This window comes from Dendrobates tinctorius, unplaced genomic scaffold (assembly GCF_039654945.1).
Source record: "Dendrobates tinctorius isolate UK_male_01 unplaced genomic scaffold, ASM3965494v1 ptg000043l, whole genome shotgun sequence".
In the NCBI taxonomy this organism is placed as follows: domain Eukaryota; kingdom Metazoa; phylum Chordata; class Amphibia; order Anura; family Dendrobatidae; genus Dendrobates; species Dendrobates tinctorius.
Window position 1 is genome coordinate 825,283 of NW_027361711.1, and position 19,396 is coordinate 844,678.

The 19,396-nt window shown below is 40.4% G+C and overlaps 1 protein-coding gene across 2 annotated transcripts in view; it reads right to left on the reverse strand.

The window, feature by feature from the left end:
• Window positions 1-19,396, reverse strand: part of CHST11 (carbohydrate sulfotransferase 11) — a 257,191-nt gene that overhangs the window by 167,752 nt on the left and 70,043 nt on the right. The window lies entirely within an intron of this gene.

Consider the following 19,396-nt stretch of genomic DNA (forward strand, 5'->3'; position numbering starts at 1 on the left):
TGAAAGTGGTCTCTTAATTTTTGCCAGAGCTGTATATATAATTAAAATTAATTGACCACTCTGCATATATATCAGACTACACTTGCCGGAGAATATACAGAAAATCAGAAACTACTTACTGGATACTGAATAAACAAATATTTTTAAATTGTATCAGTGGTCGTACCTGCTATTTCCTACACCACTTTTTTCTCAGGTTTTTGATGGCCAGAAGAGCAAGCAGGTCCCTATGTCACTGAGTAAAAAATTAAGTGAGAGGTCCTCTAAGATTTTCTGTATATTCTCAAATGAAACACATCCAAACATTGGACTGGAATGTGCAATAAACATATAGTGTCAAAAATATTTCCAGCACCTGTAAATGTTGAAGTCATTAAAAATCCGGGAAATGCAGTCATTTTGGCACACTTTCTGTAAACTGTAACTATATTGATGACTTATTACAGACGCACTATGACAGCAAAACATCACAAAATCATACATGAGAAATAGTCAGTAGAGCTGGAAGGGGGGGTGACTCCACATCAAGTTCATAATAAAAAATCCAAAGATTACTAACTACTATTTTGAAGTACTTTGCACTGTATCCATAAAAAATCTATGTCTTTCTATGTTCTCTTCAGCACCACTGCTAAGGTATACTATTGTGGGCAAACTGATGGGCAGTGCCACAGGACCCATTTTTCTATTTTCTGCTTACAATTCCTAAACCCTCTCCATTTACCCCTGGTTCAAATCACCATCAATAAGTCTCCTTTTCTCTTCAGTAGCTGTACATATTGTACTCAGTAAATTTCCTAGTCAGTCTTCTTCTCCCTCTGGCAGCCAAACACAGTCCAGTAAGTTTTCTTGCAGATAGCTAGATAAAAGTATTAAAGTAAACCTGTCAGGTCCCCTGTGCCCCCAGAACCATTAGTTGTGTCTACCTATCTTAAAATCTTGCCTAGCAGTCCCTTTATTGCATTACACGCATAAACTGATCTTCAGAAAAAAATATTTCTAAAGTCCATTTTTTATGATATGTAAATAAGGCCTCTGACTAGTCAATGGGGCATTAGTGTCCTCAGACTGTGGGCGTTATAACATGACTTACAAGCACTGGTGTCATCACCAGAGCTAAACATACCTTGCGCATGCGCGCAGCTTTTTTACCTCACTGTATTGAGCCTCTGAAACAGGCTCCAGAGAGGTTCGCTGCGCATGATCGGAAGTCTTCCGCACTTCCGAAGCTGATCTGTACTGCCCCATAATATAACATTGGGCCAATTGCTATCCGATTTTATTAGTCTGCCTAGTGTGATGTCACCGGTGCGTCACACCGCAACAATGGTGTCACAGCAGGCCGGCTAATTAATGGAGGAGCTGAGGATACCTTCAGGTAAGAAGGGCAACTAATTACTAACCGACCCGTGCTGCTGGACCTGGACCTGTGAATCGATTCGAACCATCTCTAGTCATATTGTATAAGTTAATATTCTAACGCTAGAGTGTCGTTTTGAAGCATGCAAATAGAAAAAAAACAATTTTCTCTATCTGTACAAATAATTATATGTTTTGCCATATGTACTGGCAGCACAACCCCTTTAATAAATCAGTATTATAAGCTACGAAATCCTCTCACCGCTACACACAGGCCACACTTTCCTTTTACTATATGTTCATATAATAGCGGACTGCATGCTCAAACACCTCCAAGGTTTTATTAAATTTAATATGCAGATTTATGTAGTAGAAGTAGCTAGTTTATACTAATCAATACTGTTTTAGATGAGATCGCATGTGTCTTTTATTAGCAGTACATGACAACAAAAAGCATAATGTCTCAGAGCTATTGCCTCTTTATAGAATGCCAAAGTCCAAGCTGACGATTTATGTACTTACCACTGTACACTAATTGACCGTAAATGTAAATTAACACAACCATTTGAGCACAGGATGATCCTCAACTACAAAATGATATGCTGATCAACTCTATCTCCTCATGATGGAAATTCTCTCAGAATATGCATGCACTGTTACAGACCTACAATAATGACCTTTTCATCCCATTTTCCTGAATTAAATACTTGAAAATCATTCCTCATTAATGCCACTTTAACGGGCCTCCAGTCTGCTATTTTCCTTTTTTACAAGCCATATGAGTATTGAGAAACTCTACTGCAGACTGCCTGCCTCCTTGAGCTTCTTATCACACAGTCCCGCTATTACTCACATTCAACTATTTAGTTTATATAGAGTATACAGGATATTTATGCACGGGTCAGCTCCAGTTTATGTGGTCTCTTGCTTCGATTAGGACATACTGGAACACATTATGTCACAGCTTTTTCCAACCATTTAGTGAACTATGCAACAATAATGTCCCTAGGAGCACTTGGGGCAGGTTCACATATATCCTAGCTTCTTCCATCCATTCAGCATACCATACAACAATAATGTCCCTAGGAGCACTCGGGGCAGGTTCACATATATCCTAGCTTCTCCCATCCATTCAGTATACCATACAACAATAATGTCCCTAGGAGCACTCGGGGCAGGTTCACATATATCCTAGCTTCTCCCATCCATTCAGTATACCATACAACAATAATGTCCCTAGGAGCACTCGGGGCAGGTTCACATATATCCTAGCTTCTTCCATCCATTCAGCATACCATACAACAATAATGTCCCTAGGAGCACTCGGGGCAGGTTCACATATATCCTAGCTTCTCCCATCCATTCAGTATACCATACAACAATAATGTCCCTAGGAGCACTCGGGGCAGGTTCACATATATCCTAGCTTTTTCCAACCATTTAGTGAACTATGCAACAATAATGTCCCTAGGAGCACTTGGGGCAGGTTCACATATATCCTAGCTTCTTCCATCCATTCAGCATACCATACAACAATAATGTCCCTAGGAGCACTCGGGGCAGGTTCACATATATCCTAGCTTCTCCCATCCATTCAGTATACCATACAACAATAATGTCCCTAGGAGCACTTGGGGCAGATAAACATATATCCTAGCTTCTTCCATCCATTCAGCATACCATACAACAATAATGTCCCTAGGAGCACTCGGGGCAGGTTCACATATATCCTAGCTTCTCCCATCCATTCAGTATACCATACAACAATAGTGTCCCTAGGAGCACTTGGGGCAGGTTCATATATATCCTAGCTTCTCCCATCCATTCAGCATACCATACAACAATAATGTCCCTAGGAGCACTCGGGGCAGGTTCACATATATCCTAGCTTCTCCCATCCATTCAGTATACCATACAACAATAGTGTCCCTAGGAGCACTTGGGGCAGGTTCATATATATCCTAGCTTCTTCCATCCATTCAGCATACCATACAACAATAATGTCCCTAGGAGCACTCGGGGCAGGTTCACATATATCCTAGCTTCTTCCATTCATTCAGCATACCATACAACAATAATGTCCCTAGGAGCACTCGGGGCAGGTTTACATATATCCTAGCTTCTTCCATCCATTCAGTATACCATACAACAATAATGTCCCTAGGAGCACTTGGGGCAGGTTCATATATATCCTAGCTTCTTCCATCCATTCAGCATACCAAACAACAATAATGTCCCTAGGAGCATTCGGGGCAGGTTCACATATATCCTAGCTTCTTCCATCCATTCAGCATACCATACAACAATAATGTCCCTAGGAGCACTCGGGGCAGGTTCACATATATAGCTCTGGCAAAAATTAAGAGACCACTTCCAAATGCTCAGCTTGTCTGATTTTTCTCTTTTTAGGTATATTTTTGAGTAAAATGTAAATTGTTCTTTTAGTCTACAAACTTCTGACATGTCTCCGAATTTCCAAGCAATACATTTTGGGTTTTTTCTGAAAAGGAAAAAGGGTCAAAATTAAAAGAAAAAAACAAACAGTGCTTTCAGACCTCAAATAATGCAAAGAAAACAAGTTCATTATCATTTAGAAACAGCAATATTAATGTTTTAACTCAGGAAGAGTTCAGAAATCAATGTTTTGTGGAATAACCATGATTTTTAATCACAGCTTTCATGCGTCTTGGCATGCTTTCCACCAGTCTTTCACACTGCCTCTGGCGTAAAAATTTAAGCAGTTCTTGTTTGATGGCTTGTAACTATCCATCATCCTATTGATTACATTCCAGAGGTTTTCAATGTGGTTCAGGTCTGGAGAATGGGCTGCCCATGACAGGGTTTTGATGTGGTGGTCTCTTAATTTTTGCCAGAGCTGTATCATAGCTTCTTCCAACCATTCAGTAAACCACACAACAATAATGTTCCTGGGAGTACTCAGGAACACTGATATTCCATCACTGGAATGGGATATTTTGCCCCAATTCTCTTTGTGTCTCCTGATAAACCCCAGATATTGAGATAGCAGGGTGGAAATGCATAAAGAGGAAGAGATATATCTCGGAGTCCTGACTGGTGGATGGACCAAGGCTATGGTACTGATGGGGATATCGTTCTCCATATCTATGCAGGGAGACCCCTGATGCATGCGATACGTACAACAATATTTTCAGTTTGCCTTTCTTTAGGACAGGGACACCTTATATGAGCTTTGTTAAGGGTTAGCCATCATTAAGTGGGGGTGCCATATCTTATGTTAGAGTGACTACCTCCACCTCCACGGTAAGGCAGGGAACAACTCTAAGCACTTTATTAGGGCTATTAGGCATTTGGTTCCAGTTGGAATATTGTGTTCCTTCCCATCCTACAGTTGTGGCCAAAAGTATTGACACCCCTGCAATTCTGTCAGATAATACTCAGTTTCTTCCTGAAAATAATTGCAAACACAAATTCTTTGGTATTATTATCTTCACTTACCGTAATTTGTCTTAAATGAAAAAACACAAAAAGAATTGTCCTAAAGCCAAATTGGATATAATTCCACACCAAACATAAAAAAAGAGGGTGGACAAATGTATTGGCACTGTTCGAAAAATCAGGTGATGCTTCTCTAATTTGTGCAATTAACAGCACCTGTAACTTACCTGTGGCACCTAACAGGTGTTGGCAATAACTAAATCACACTGGCAGCCAGTTGACATGGATTAAAGTTGACTCAACCTCTGTCCTGTGTCCTTGTGTGTACCACATTGAGCATGGAGAAAAGAAAGACCAAAGAACTGTCTGAGGACTTGAGAAACCAAATTATGAGGAAGCATGAGCAATCTCAAGGCTACAAGTCCATCTCGAAAGACCTGAATGTTCCTGTGTCTACCGTGCGCTGTGTCATCAAGACGTTTAAAGCCCATGGCACTGTGGCTAACCTCCCTAGATGTGGACGGAAAAGAAAAATTGACAAGAGATTTCAACGCAAGATTGTGCGGATGTTGGATAAAGAACCTCGACTAACATCCAAACAAGTTCAAGCTGCCCTGCAGTCTGAGGGTACAACAGTGTCAACCCGTACTATCCGTCGGCGTATGAATGAAAAGGCACTGTATGGTAGGAGACCCAGGAAGATCCCATTCTTACCCCAAGACATAAAAAAGCCAGGCTGGAGTTTGCCAAAACTTACCTGAAAAAGCCTAAAATGTTCTCTGGTCAGATGAGACAAAAGTAGAACTTTTTGGGCAAAGGCATCAACACAGAGTTTACAGGAGAAAAAAAGAGGCATTCAAAGAAAAGAACACGGTCCCTACAGTCAAACATGGCGGAGGTTCCCTGATGTTTTGGGGTTGCTTTGCTGCCTCTGGCACTGGACTGCTTGACCGTGTGCATGGCATTATGAAGTCTGAAGACTACCAACAAATTTTGCAGCATAATGTAGGGCCCAGTGTGAGAAAGCTGGGTCTCCCTCAGAGGTCATGGGTCTTCCAGCAGGACAATGACCCAAAACACACTTCAAAAAGCACTAGAAAATGGTTTGAGAGAAAGCACTGGAGACTTCTAAGGTGGCCAGCAATGAGTCCAGACCTGAATCCCATAGAACACCCGTGGAGAGATCTAAAAATGGCAGTTTGGAGAAGGCACCCTTCTAATATCAGGGACCTGGAGCAGTTTGCCAAAGAAGAATGGTCTAAAATTCCAGCAGAGCATTGTAAGAAACTCATTGATGGTTACCGGAAGTGGTTGGTCGCAGTTATTTTGGCTAAACGTTGTGCAACCAAGTATTAGGCTGAGGGTGCCAATACTTTTGTCTGGCCCATTTTTGGAGTTTTGTGTGAAATGATCAATGTTTTGCTTTTTGCTTCATTCTCTTTTGTATTTTTTCATTTAAGACAAATTAAATGAAGATAATAATACCAAAGAATTTGTGTTTGCAATCATTTTCAGGAAGAAACTGAGTATTATCTGACAGAATTGCAGGGGTGTCAATACTTTTGTCCACAACTGTATTTTCCATTTGTCTTTATTTCTACTGGGGATATGATCAACTGGATACAACTACTCCTTGACATAAATATTCTCTACATAATATTCCCCTCTTTATTGCATTGTGGGCATTTACACTGGGTGTCTTGGGATATTTTTAATGTCTAATTAATACAATTATTAGTTTTTAATAGCGTAATATTCTATTAATACAAACTATAGGATCACACGTGTCCCACTTTCTTCCAACCATTCAGTATCCCACACAACAATATTGTCTCTAGGGACACGTAGGTCGGGTTCACATGTTTTTTTTTCCTATTTATTTTTTTAATGAGATTAGTAAACTTATTAAAAATTCACCCAAAATGTGCAATGGAAATATAGCGCAAGGAGAAAGAATAGCATGACACAGAGCTTCCAATGTAACCATATCTAGGTGTGGAAATATTGGGTGCCGTTTTTGCTCAGCTGGATTTTTCTTTGATTTTGCCTTCCCACCTTGTAATGGATATACTGTATATTATTTTTATACCAGACCTATTTGAGGTCTTTTTTTGCCTAGATGCCTTTGAGTGACATTTTTTGCACACATACAGTGGGGAAAAAAAGTATTTAGTCAGTCAGCAATAGTGCAAGTTCCACCACTCTAAAAGATGAGAGGCGTCTGTAATTTACATCATAGGTAGACCTCAACTATGGGAGACAAACTGAGAAAAAAAAATCCAGAAAATCACATTGTCTGTTTTTTTTTCATTTTATTTGCATATTATGGTGGAAAATAAGTATTTGGTCAGAAACAAAATTTCATCTCATTACTTTGTGATATATCCTTTGTTGGCAATGACAGAGGTCAAACGTTTTCTGTAAGTCTTCACAAGGTTGCCACACACTGTTGTTGGTATGTTGGCCCATTCCTCCATGCAGATCTCCTCTAGAGCAGTGATGTTTTTGGCTTTTCGCTTGGCAACACGGACTTTCAACTCCCTCCAAAGGTTTTCTATAGGGTTGAGATCTGGAGACTGGCTAGGTCACTCCAGGACCTTGAAATGCTTCTTACGAAGCCACTCCTTCGTTGCCCTGGCGGTGTGCTTTGTATCATTGTCATGTTGAAAGACCCAGCCACGTTTCATCTTCAATGCCCTTGCTGATGGAAGGAGATTTGCACTCAAAATCTCACGATACATGGCCCCATTCATTCTTTCATGTACCCGGATCAGTCGTCCTGGCCCCTTTGCAGAGAAACAGCCCCAAAGCATGATGTTTCCACCACCATGCTTTACAGTAGGTATGGTGTTTGATGGATGCAACTCAGTATTCTTTTTCCTCCAAACACGACAAGTTGTGTTTCTACCAAACAGTTCCAGTTTGGTTTCATCAGACCATAGGACATTCTCCCAAAACTCCTCTGGATCATCCAAATGCTCTCTAGCAAATTTCAGACGGGCCCGGACATGTACAGGCTTAAGCAGTGGGACACGTCTGGCAATGCAGGATCTGAGTCCATGGTGGCGTAGTGTGTTACTTATGGTAGGCCTTGTTACATTGGTCCCAGCTCTCTGCAGTTCATTCACTAGGTCCCCCCGCGTGGTTCTGGGATTTTTGCTCACCGTTCTTGTGATCATTCTGACCCCACGGGGTGGGATTTTGTGTGGAGCACCAGATCGAGGGAGATTATCAGTGGTCTTGTATGTCTTCCATTTTCTAATTATTGCTCCCACAGTTGATTTCTTCACTCCAAGCTGGTTGGCTATTGCAGATTCAGTCTTCCCAGCCTGGTGCAGGGCTACAATTTTGTTTCTGGTGTCCTTTGACAGCTCTTTGGTCTTCACCATAGTGGAGTTTCGAGTCAGACTGTTTGAGGGTGTGCACAGGTGTCTTTTTATACTGATAACAAGTTTAAACAGGTGCCATTACTACAGGTAATGAGTGGAGGAAAGAGGAGACTCTTAAAGAAGAAGTTACAGGTCTGTGAGAGACAGAAATCTTGATTGCTTGTTTCTGACCAAATACTTATTTTCCACCATAATATGCAAATAAAATGAAAAAAAACCAGACAATGTGATTTTTTGGATTTTTTTTCTCAGTTTGTCTCCCATAGTTGAGGTCTACCTATGATGTAAATTACAGACGCCTCTCATCTTTTTAAGTGGTGGAACTTGCACTATTGCTGACTGACTAAATACTTTTTGCCCCACTGTATTTATATTAAAGGGGTTGAACACTTTAAAACAAATATTGATGAATATGTTAAAAAGATGTATTGATGCATGTTATGATTATAGCTTTTATTAAAGTTCTTAGCCATTTTTTTAATTTTAATTATGTCTTTGTTGTCTGCACAAGTGCCTTCCGTAATGTATAGTGTTGTGGAATATGTTGGCACTATAGAAATAAAAATTATTAAAAGTATTCTAGGTGTGATACGTTTAGCTACTTTTACCTCCTAGAATAGTTTTATTATTTTTGGGCATAAAGGTACTTACATAGACTTTTCTGCTTCTCACAGTGCAACAATATATTTTTTACTGTACAGCTATGCTCAATAGCATTTACACGATATAAGCAAATGATTTCTCACATAACAGATAGAAAATAAACTATATAACAATAAAGCACGAGCAACACCTATCAGAAATATAACACAAATCTAAATAAACCAGATACCGAATTCCAACTAGATGAATGTGCTTCACAAAAACAACTTCCATCCTGCTACTTGTAATGCTCAGCTGCTTGGAATCTTTTCACAAAGCTCGACAGAAATCTTATAGCTACAAAAGGCACAGACATCAAAAGGAAAAGTAATAAGAGCGACCTATGTCAGCAATGACAATGATGCAAAACAAGCTGTGAATGGCACCATATCAATCAGGTGACGCAGGCTATTTTGATCTGATGACCACACGGTAAAGAAACCCCTGCTAGAGTTGTGCACAACACACGCTGATTGACGCTATACAGACACACATCTTATTTTTCTAGTCATTGGACCAAGCTTACCTTTATAAATTATTCATATGTTTAAATGCTATTCAAAATACTACTATTAATGGTTACTCTTTTATTAAAGTGCTTCTCTCTACTGTATCTTCAGGAGCACACAGCTCCTTTGTCTCCAAGCTTTCTGGTAGCCCGGAGGAGACTTGCTCCTGAATATTGACAGTTCAGACCAGCAGCATTGTTGCCCGTGGTCCGAATTGTGTGCTCTCCCAGGAGATCTGCCATGGAAGCATGGGAGATGGGCAGGGACATTGAAGTTGGGCAGCTCCAGTGATCCAGCCAACTACAGATCAGAGTGAGAAGGGTCTAAAACATAGAATCTGCTAGTGGCCTGCACTCCTTACAATGGTATGAGGCCATTATTATCTTAGCCAACAAGTTTTAAACTATAAAATTAAAAATCTCTACATTTTTGGATTTTTAATAAGGAATTTTACGCATTTAAAGGGAACCTATCAGCAGTTTTGGCCGATATAAGATGCGGCCATCACCTTTTATGGCTTATATACAGCATTCTATAATGCTGTATATCTGCCCCCAACCCACCTGGAAGAACTGTAAAATACATTTTATTATACTCACCTGCTGGGTGGTCCGATGGGTGTCGCTGGTCTTGGTCTGGCGCCTCCCATCATCTTATGATCGACGCCCTCCTGCTTGGTTCAAGGCACCCCGGCATCGCGCTCCAGCGCAGGCATACTTATCGGTCCTGTTGAGGGCAGAGCAAAGTACACCTGCGCAGGAGCGCTATGCCGGGGAGCCTGTGTGGATGATGCAGGGTTGCGTCATCCACACGAAGCAAGCAGGAGGGCGGCGACGCAAGAAGATGGGAGGCTCCGGACCAAGACCAGCGACACCCCTAGGACCGGACCGCCCCGCAAGTGAGTATAATAAAACTTATTTTTCTTATCTTTCAGGTCGGGTTGGAGGCTTATATACAGCATTATAGAATGCTGTATTTAAGCCCTGAAAGGTGATGGCCGCATCTTATATCGGCCAAAACTGCTGACAGGTGCACATTAACAACTTGGGACAACCCCGTTAATGTATGTTGTAATCCTAAACTGCTTCATGAGCTAGATTTAAAAAAAACAACAATTTTCATTTAATGCTTGGTGTATCATCTACCGCACAAATCCTTATTTACATTCATGTGATATGGCCATAATGGAGCCACATTTAAGTTGACAGCCATAGAGCCATATTTGAGATGGGCATAATACAGCCATATCTGAGATGGGCATAATAGAGCCACATTTGTGATGGGCATAATAGAGCCATATTTGAGATGACAGCGATAGAGAAAGCCATATTTGAGATGGGAATAATAGAGCCACATTTGAAATGGGCATAATAGAGCCACATTTGAGATGGGCATAATAGAGTCACATTTGAGATGACAGCAGTAGAGCCATATTTGAGATGGGCATAATAGAGCCACATTTGAGATGGGGATAATAGAGCCACATTTGAGATGGGAATAATAGAGCCACATTTGTGATGGGAATAATAGAGCCACATTTGAGATGGGCATAATAGAGCCACATTTGAGATGGGCATAATAGAGCCACATTTAAGATTACAGCAATAGAGTCATATTTGAGATGGGCATAATAGAGCCACATTTAAGATTACAGCAATAGAGTCATATTTGAGATGGGCATAATAGAGCCACATTTGAGATGGGCATAATAAAGCCGTATTTGAGATGATAGCAATACACTCCCTGACAGAAGTTATGTCGCTTATCCATGTTATGTAAATAAAAGCTTATAACCTGACGTTAAATTCATCCACTGGTTGTATAAATTATTCTTTTGAAAGCTGAAACCCTCCAAAATGTGGTTTAGGTTAAGAAAATAAATTAGCATCAATGCAGAAATATTGATCATTTAAGGACACAGAATGGTCAGATTTTGGCAAGACAAAAGTTTTGTTGCCTGGTTATATAATGCACCCAATCTGAGTTTACCTCCTCACCTGTGCTCAGTAAATGACCGGTTAATTAGTGGGTGTGTATAAAAAGAAACCCAGCACCTCAGACCTTCACTAGAGCTGCAACTTGAGCTCTGACAACATGCCAAAAATCCACCCTGCAACCAAAGCCTCGATTATCAAGAGGCTGAAGATCAGATCCACTGCAGAGGTGGCTGGCACCTTTAATGTGTCTCAGCGTCAAGTTCAAAGAATTAAAAAAAGATTTGAAGTGACTGGAGATGTGTTTGACAAGCCCAGGTCCAGCAGACCCCACAAGACAACTGCTCAGGAGGAACGTTTGTTGGTTAGAAAATCCGAAGCAAGCCCCTCTTCCACTGCAGCAGAGCTCCAACAGGCCTGGTTACCTCTAGTCCCTGTGTCAACTAGATCAGTTTGTAGGATTCTGTCTCGAAATGGCCTCCATGGTCGAATTTTTGCCCAGAAGCCAGCACTAAACAAAAGGCAAATAAAAAACTGTGTGGCATTTGCAAAGTCCCACAGCCTGCTAAACAGATGGACGCTGGAAAAGTAACAGAAGGTGGATTTCTCTGATGAATCTTCAGTAGAATTACACCACAGCCGCCGCAAATACTGTAGGAGACCTACTGGAGCCTGTATGGATCCAAAATACACCCAGAAAACCATTAAATTTGGTGGTGGAAAGATCATGGTCTGGGGTTACATTCAGTATGGGGGTGTGCGAAACATTTGCAAGGTGGAAGGCAATATCAATAGCCTAAAATATCAAGAAGTATTAGCTACCTCTTATATTCCAAATCATAAAAGGGGTAAAATTCTGCAGCAGGATGGTGCTCCATCTCAAACACCCTCTCTACAACAAAGTTCCTCCAAGCAAAAACGATCAAGGTGCACAAGGACTGGCCAGCCCAGTCACCAGACATGAACATCGTTCAGCATGTTTGGGGTAGGATAAAAGAGGAAGCTTGGAAGACAAAACCAAAGAATCTAGATGAACTCTGGGAGGCATGTAAGACTGCATTCTTTGCTATTCCTGATAACTTCATTAATAAACTATATGAATCATTGTTGAACCGCATGGATGCAGTCCTTCAAGCTCATGGAAGTCACACAAAATATTAAATATGACTAATAGCACCACAACTTCATTCACCAATGTTATGCAATATATATTTGTATTTTAAGTCAATTATTTGGTTGAATATCACATTACTTTCTGTGGCCGACAAAACTTTTGTCTTGCCAAAATCTGACCATTCTGTATCCATTAAATGATCAGTATTTCTGCATTGATGGCAATTTATTTTCTTAACCTAAACCACATTTCGGAGGAATAATTTACACAACCAATGGATGAATTTAATGTCAGGTTATAAGCTTTTATTTACATAACCTGGACAAGCGACATAACTTCTGTCAGGGAGTGTATAGCCATATTTGAAATGGACATAATAGAGCCACATTTGAGATGACAGCAATAGAGATATACGGTATTTAAGATGGGCATAATAGAGCCATACTTGAGATTGCTTTCAATGGGTGAAATATGTTGAAAAAACGCTGAAAGAAGTGACATATTTTCCATTTTGCAAAACCCAAGGTTTTGCACAATATACTTAGGGCAAAAAAAACCAAGCTGTGTGCATGAGATTTCTGAAATCCCATAGACTTTGCTGGTACCGTAAAACGTAGGTGAAAATTTGTATAAAAAAATGAATGAATAAAACGCACCATGTAAACATAGCCTTACTGTTCCAGGAAAGATCTTACTCTATTTTTTAATCCCCAGATAAAAGTACGTTGATATTCAATGTACACGTTGAAAAAAATTGAAATCTATGAATAGAACAATGGCCTGCAAGCAGAATTTTTCCTTTTTTTCCCCCACTATTTTATAGCACAAGATTGTTTCTTCCGGCTTGGACAACATGTGAAGGCTAAAGCTGAATAGTGGCCACTGACTGGCTGCAGCGGTCACCTGACATTCGTCAGTGGACATTCACAGCGGTGCAGTGGAATAACAGAGGTCCAGTAGATGTGTATAGATTCTCTTTTGTTTCACCACCCCTAAGGCACATTGTTATAAAAAAAAGTAGTGATAAACCCTTCCACTTATATACATGAGAAGATAAACAATGTGACATCCTTTATTAAATTTGTCTTCTACAAAAGTTCTTGTACTGTTTGTCTGTTGACTAAGCCACACTGCTGGTGCATCCCTAGCGATGTCCTGACATAGGACCTCATCATCCCCAGTGACATAATCGGTCAGTGTTTAGATGATGCAGTCACCTATTACAGACTAGTCAACATACAGTATGGAACTTATAATGACTAACGCTGAAAGGCAGCATAGAACAGAATTCCAATGGTAAGTAATGTACAGTTCATTTTTTTATTTTTTTTACAGTTTCTGGCAAAGGTTAGAAAAATATAACTCCATAGAACAGTAAGCTATCACCTCGTAAGGACTGACTAATAGTTTTAAACCAATTCAACAGATTTTTTTTTTTAATTAGCTGGTACCTTGACTAGAACAGGCCAAAGGCCATGGCTGTTTTTTCTGAAAATATAATATTAGAAATTATTTAGATAGATGCGAGGTCTTGAGCCAGGAATATACCGTAATATGATAATATATATTTGGAGTTGGGGAGGAATTTCCCCCTTATTATAGGGTGCTTGGTAGTCATCTCTTTGCTTTCCTCTGATTAAGCATGATAAGATTACAGGATGGATCTTTTTTTATTTTTCATTCACATCAACTATGTAAGATTTTCACCAGAAGAAAATCTGCAGCCTGTCAAATAAGAGTGCCAATTTCTTTTCTACAGAATATATTAATTGCAAGTAGAAAACAAAAGACATATCCTTTCAAAAGTCATAACCCTAATAAAACAGTCCACAGACAAATCTTTATACATACTTTCACACTAGATGCGAGAATTCAGGAAGAAGAAAGCCTTGCTGATCCATATGATTTATAATGTATAAGAAAGGAGTTATATCTTCAATGGCATAAAAGAAAGTATCTGTTCCTTCCATTCCTGGTAGACATAGAATCATAGAATGGTAGCGTTGGAAGGGACCTCCTGGGCCATCTGGTCCAACCCCCTGCTCAAAGCAGGATTCGCTAAATCATCCCAGTCAGATGTCTGTCCAGCCTCTGTTTGAAGACTTCCATTGAAGGAGAACTCACCACTTCTCGTGGCAGCTTGTTCCACTCATTGATCACTCTGTCAAAAAGTTTTTTCTAATATCTAATCTGTGTTTCCTCCCATTCAGTTTCATCCCATTGCTTCTAGTCTTTCCTTGTGTAAATGAGAATCTGACAAGTCTATTAACACATACAGTTCGGTAACTGCCTGTGGCAATAATACTCTCATACAAGTAAAGGTAAAATGGGACCAATCTATAAAGCCATATCTTGAAAGGGAACTTATAAAGGCCCCATCACACTTTGTGACAAATCAGCGATCTCGCCAGCGAGATCGCTGTGTGTGACGGGGATCAGCGACCGGCCCCCCTGCCGGTTATTGCTGATCGTGCTCGAGCGGCCTGGGCCGTTTTTCGATTGCTGGTCTCCCGCTGGCCAGCACGCATCGCTGCGTGTGGCAGCAAGAGACCAGCGATCAGCGACGCTGGTTGCTAATGTAAACGTCGGGTATCCAGGAGCCACGGCTCCTGGATACCTGCTGTTTACCTTGCAAACCGGCGTACACGCTGGTTTCCAAGGTAAACAGCGGATATCCAGGCGTCGTGCGGCTCCTAGATACCCGATGTTTACCTTGGAAACCAGCGTGTATGCTGGTTTCCAAGGTAAACAGCGGGTATCCAGGAGTCGCGCGGCTCCTGGATACCCGACGTTTACATTAGAAACCAGCGTCCAGCATCACTGGTCCTTATCGCTGGGGATGTCTATGTGACAGCTCACCAGCGATCAGCCTAATGATGTCCCAGCGATCCCATCATGTCGGATCGTTGGTGGGATCGCTGGGACATCGTTTAGTGTGACGAGGCCTTTTCCCCCTACACTAAGGACTGAAGCATGGCTTCGTCATATATTGAAGGAGAAAAAGGCTTAATTCCAACCCTTTATTTTACAACCTCCTGCTGTGAACAGGTAATTGAAGCAGGTTATCTAATGGAGTGCAGACAAGAAGTCCAGGCACAGTATGTACCATAGGATGTGAGGTAACACAACATTTTTGGTGCATGTGGAGATAACTCTTCCAGTCTTCAAAAGGATAATGATTCTCTGGCACAAAAGAACAGTTTTGAATATTGTCTTTTTTTGTGATAGGCGTAGGTCCTACAGTTATGGGAGACATATTTTCGGAGTCACTGTGCAGTCAGCTCATCAGCCCCGAATTAATATCTGCCAGTTGGACAAAGTTGTTCATGCCATGTCTGCTAAAGCCAAAATCATGGTGGGAAATATCACATTAACAGCTTCTGCCTGGGACCCTAAGGGGGGCAGATATCCTTAAGATTGGGTATCCCGTAATATTTTTGGGCCTGAGCAGCATCCTATTGACCAGCCACATCTGAGGGGTGGTATTTGGGAGCAACTCTTATTTGATAAAAGCAGATTTTGAATTATTGTCATGGTCCAGTGCTGGGAGATATAGTTTGCTGTAGGTCTGTACTGTTTCCAAAACAAAGTGGCCCCCTTCGCAAAGACTGCTGCCATTTCCGTGACATTAGTTTTAGCGCATTTCTTTTATTATCCCTTTTTATTTTACGTGATTGCATATACTGTATTGTTTTGTCCCCTTTTTTAACATCTTTTGTATATTTTTAAAAGCCCTACCTACTTTTCTGATTAAATGTATAAAAATGTAACAGTTTTCTTCTCTTGTTCTATAAACCGCATCACCAAGAACCTTGTGAGGCTATACTTTGCCAGAAACAGGTGTCTAATCAGCCTATGTAAATGACTGGTGGTGGCAGCTATTTTTTTTTTTTTGCATTATTGTGGAGCTTCACAGTGACCATACTGAAGTACATCTGAATAGGAATCGGATGTATATATAGTTATACATTCATTGGAACGTGCACAATAACCTGACTTGCAGCGAAAGCAGCAGTGGCCTCATGCATCAATTGTCAGTCAATTGCATGATTGCTCTGACGATTGGAGGCTGCATTGTCCTGGTTCCTGACATATTGGTGGCAGCGGTGGGATATCTGCAAGATCCCCCGGCTGTTCACTGACAAATATTTATTAATGTTTTAAGACAGGATTTTGCAGCATCATTTCGCTATTCAATTAATCACGTATTAATCTTTGTAGACATACAATTGTGCTCAAAAGTTTACATACCCCGGCAGAATTTTTGCTTTCTTGGCCTTTTTTCAGATAATATGCATGATAACCCCAAAACTTTTTCTCCACTCATGGTTAGTCGTTGGGTGAAGCCATTTATTGTCAAACTTTTGTATTTTCTCTTTTTAAATCATAATGACAAACCAAAACATCCAAATGACCCTGATCAAAAGTTCACAAACGCCATTTCTTAATACTGTGTATTATCCCCTCTAACATCAATGACAGCTTGAAGTCTTTTGTGTTAGTTGTGAATGAGGTTCTTTATTTTCTCAGATGGTAAAGCTGCCCACCCTTCTTGGCAAAAAGCCTTCAGTTCCGGGAAGTTCCTGGGCTGTCTAGCATGAACTGTGTGCTTGAGATCTCCCCAGAGTTGTTCAATGATACTGAGGTCAGGAGACTGAGATGGCCAGTCCAGAACCTACACTTTGTATTGCTGTAGCCAATGACAGGTCGACTTGGCCTTGTGATTCGTGCAGCTTCCGGGCTGATGATTGCAAATTTGCCTCCAGTATTTACAGGTAACATGCTGCATTCATCTTTCCTTCAACTTTGACCAAGTTTCATGTGCCTTTGAAGCTCACACATCCCAAAAACATCAGCGATCCACTTCCGTGCTTTAAAGTAGGAATGGTGTTCCTTTCATCATAGGCCTTGTTGACCTCTCTCCAAATGTAAAGTTTATGGCTGTGGCAAAAAAGTTCAACTTTGGTCTCAACACTCCAAATTGCCTTGTTCCAGAAGTTTTGAGGCTTATCTCTGTGCTGTTTTGCGTATTGTAGGCAAGATACTTTGTGGCATTTGCGCAGTAATGGCTTTCTTTTGGCGGCTCAACCATACAGCCCATTTTTCTTCAAGTGCCTCCTTACTGTGCATCTTAAAACAGCCACACCGCTAGTTTTCAGAGTCCAGTATTTCAGCTAATGTTATTTGTGGGGTTTTCTTTACATCCCGTACAATTTTCCTGGCAGTTGTGCATGAAATTTTTGTTGGTCTACCTGACTGTGGTTTTGTTATTACAGAGCCCCTGATTTTCCATTTGTTAATCACAGTTTGAACGCTGCTGACTGGCATTATCAATTGCTTGGATATAGTTTTGTATGCCTTTCCTGTTTTATACAGTTGAACTACCTTTTCCCGTAGATCTGTTGACAATTCTTTTGCTTTCCCCATGACTCACAAACCAGAAATGTCAGTGGCTGGATGAAAGATGCAAGAGTCTGGATCCCATAATCTCACTCAGCTTTTATGCACACACACTGATTACAAGCAAACAGGTCACAGGTGAGGATGTTACCTTTAGTAGACATTCAAACCCATTTGTTTCAACTTCTGTGCATGTTATCTGGCCAAAATCACCAGGGTATGTGAACTTCTGATCAGGGTCATTTGAATGTTTTGGGTTGTCATTACGATTTAAAAAGGGAAAACACAGTAGTTTGACAATAAATGGCTTTACCCAAACACTAACCATGAGTGGAGAAAAAGTTTTGGTGCTATCATTCATATTCTCTGAAAAAAGGCCATAAAACTCAAATTCTGCTGGGGTATTTAAACTTTTGAGCACAATTGTAATTATATTAGGTATAGTCCTAGAAACACCTTATTCCTAAACTGTACAGTCCATTGGATTTACAATCAAATGCAGCCTCCCTGGCAGTAGAAAAGCTCATATAATCATTCCAACTTTTTTTCTCAAAGCAAGAAATGTTACTGTAGCTTGTTTGTACAATGGTTTCCATGTGTGACCGAGCAAAGCGTTAGGTCATCAGTTACTGAACTGTGAAATGTGGCCCAGCCCTATATAGAGCTGCATTCTTGAGGAAAAAAAGGCAGAATTTAGAATTTCTAGGTTATGTATAGTATATACGTGTATATATGAGACATGATTCACTTTGTAACGGAATTAAGATACTCCAAAAAAATGTCTCAAATAAAAGGGCTTTCCTATCTTCCACATTTAAAAGAGAATGGGAATGTGGCAGAATTGCGACAAGTTTGCTACATTGTTTCATAACTTCCATAGAATTAAAGGGGAGTTCATGAAATAGTAAAGGTTACCATAACTCTTTTATTTCTGAAACTTCTAAGTTACCTCGAAAAAGGTGTAGGATCTTGTACCTACCAGATATGTATGACACATCTTGTAAATATGCCAGAAATGGTTCAGAGAATGGTTTAAAAAATGGTTTACGAAAAAAAAGAGTTCAATAATCTACCTTTAAGCTTTTTGACATTAAAATCTGTGTGCTTTATGGTTTATATTGTGATTGCTAAAACATAGGTGCAGCACAAAAAGAAACCCTGGGGGAAAAGGTGCATAAAACATATTAGATCGGTTGCAAAGCATACTGTATGAATTCACTTGAAACAAGAATCATTTGAAAGGGTTTAAAAGAAAACATCTTTCCATGTGACTCCCAATATCCTATGAAAAACAAGTGCCAGGAATCAGTGGGATTATTCCAAGAACAAAAATATGACTCTTCTGCCCTAATAAAGGAAATCAATAACCTGTTGTGTAGTCTGCCTGGCCCAATTTTCCGGTTGAGATCTCTGATGTGTCTACAATAGTAGAAAGCATTTTAGGGTCTGTAGGGGTTGTACTGACTCTGGTGCGATGGGAGGAAAACAGGATACTTGTTCCTTTAAAAGTTCATGTGGGTTTATTGCTTCAAAAACCCAGAAGCAAAAACAGAAAGCAAACAGTCTTTAGATCAGGCAAAACAAAGTACTAATGTCCATAGCAGGGCTCTGCTCTGCCAGGCGTGTGGCACA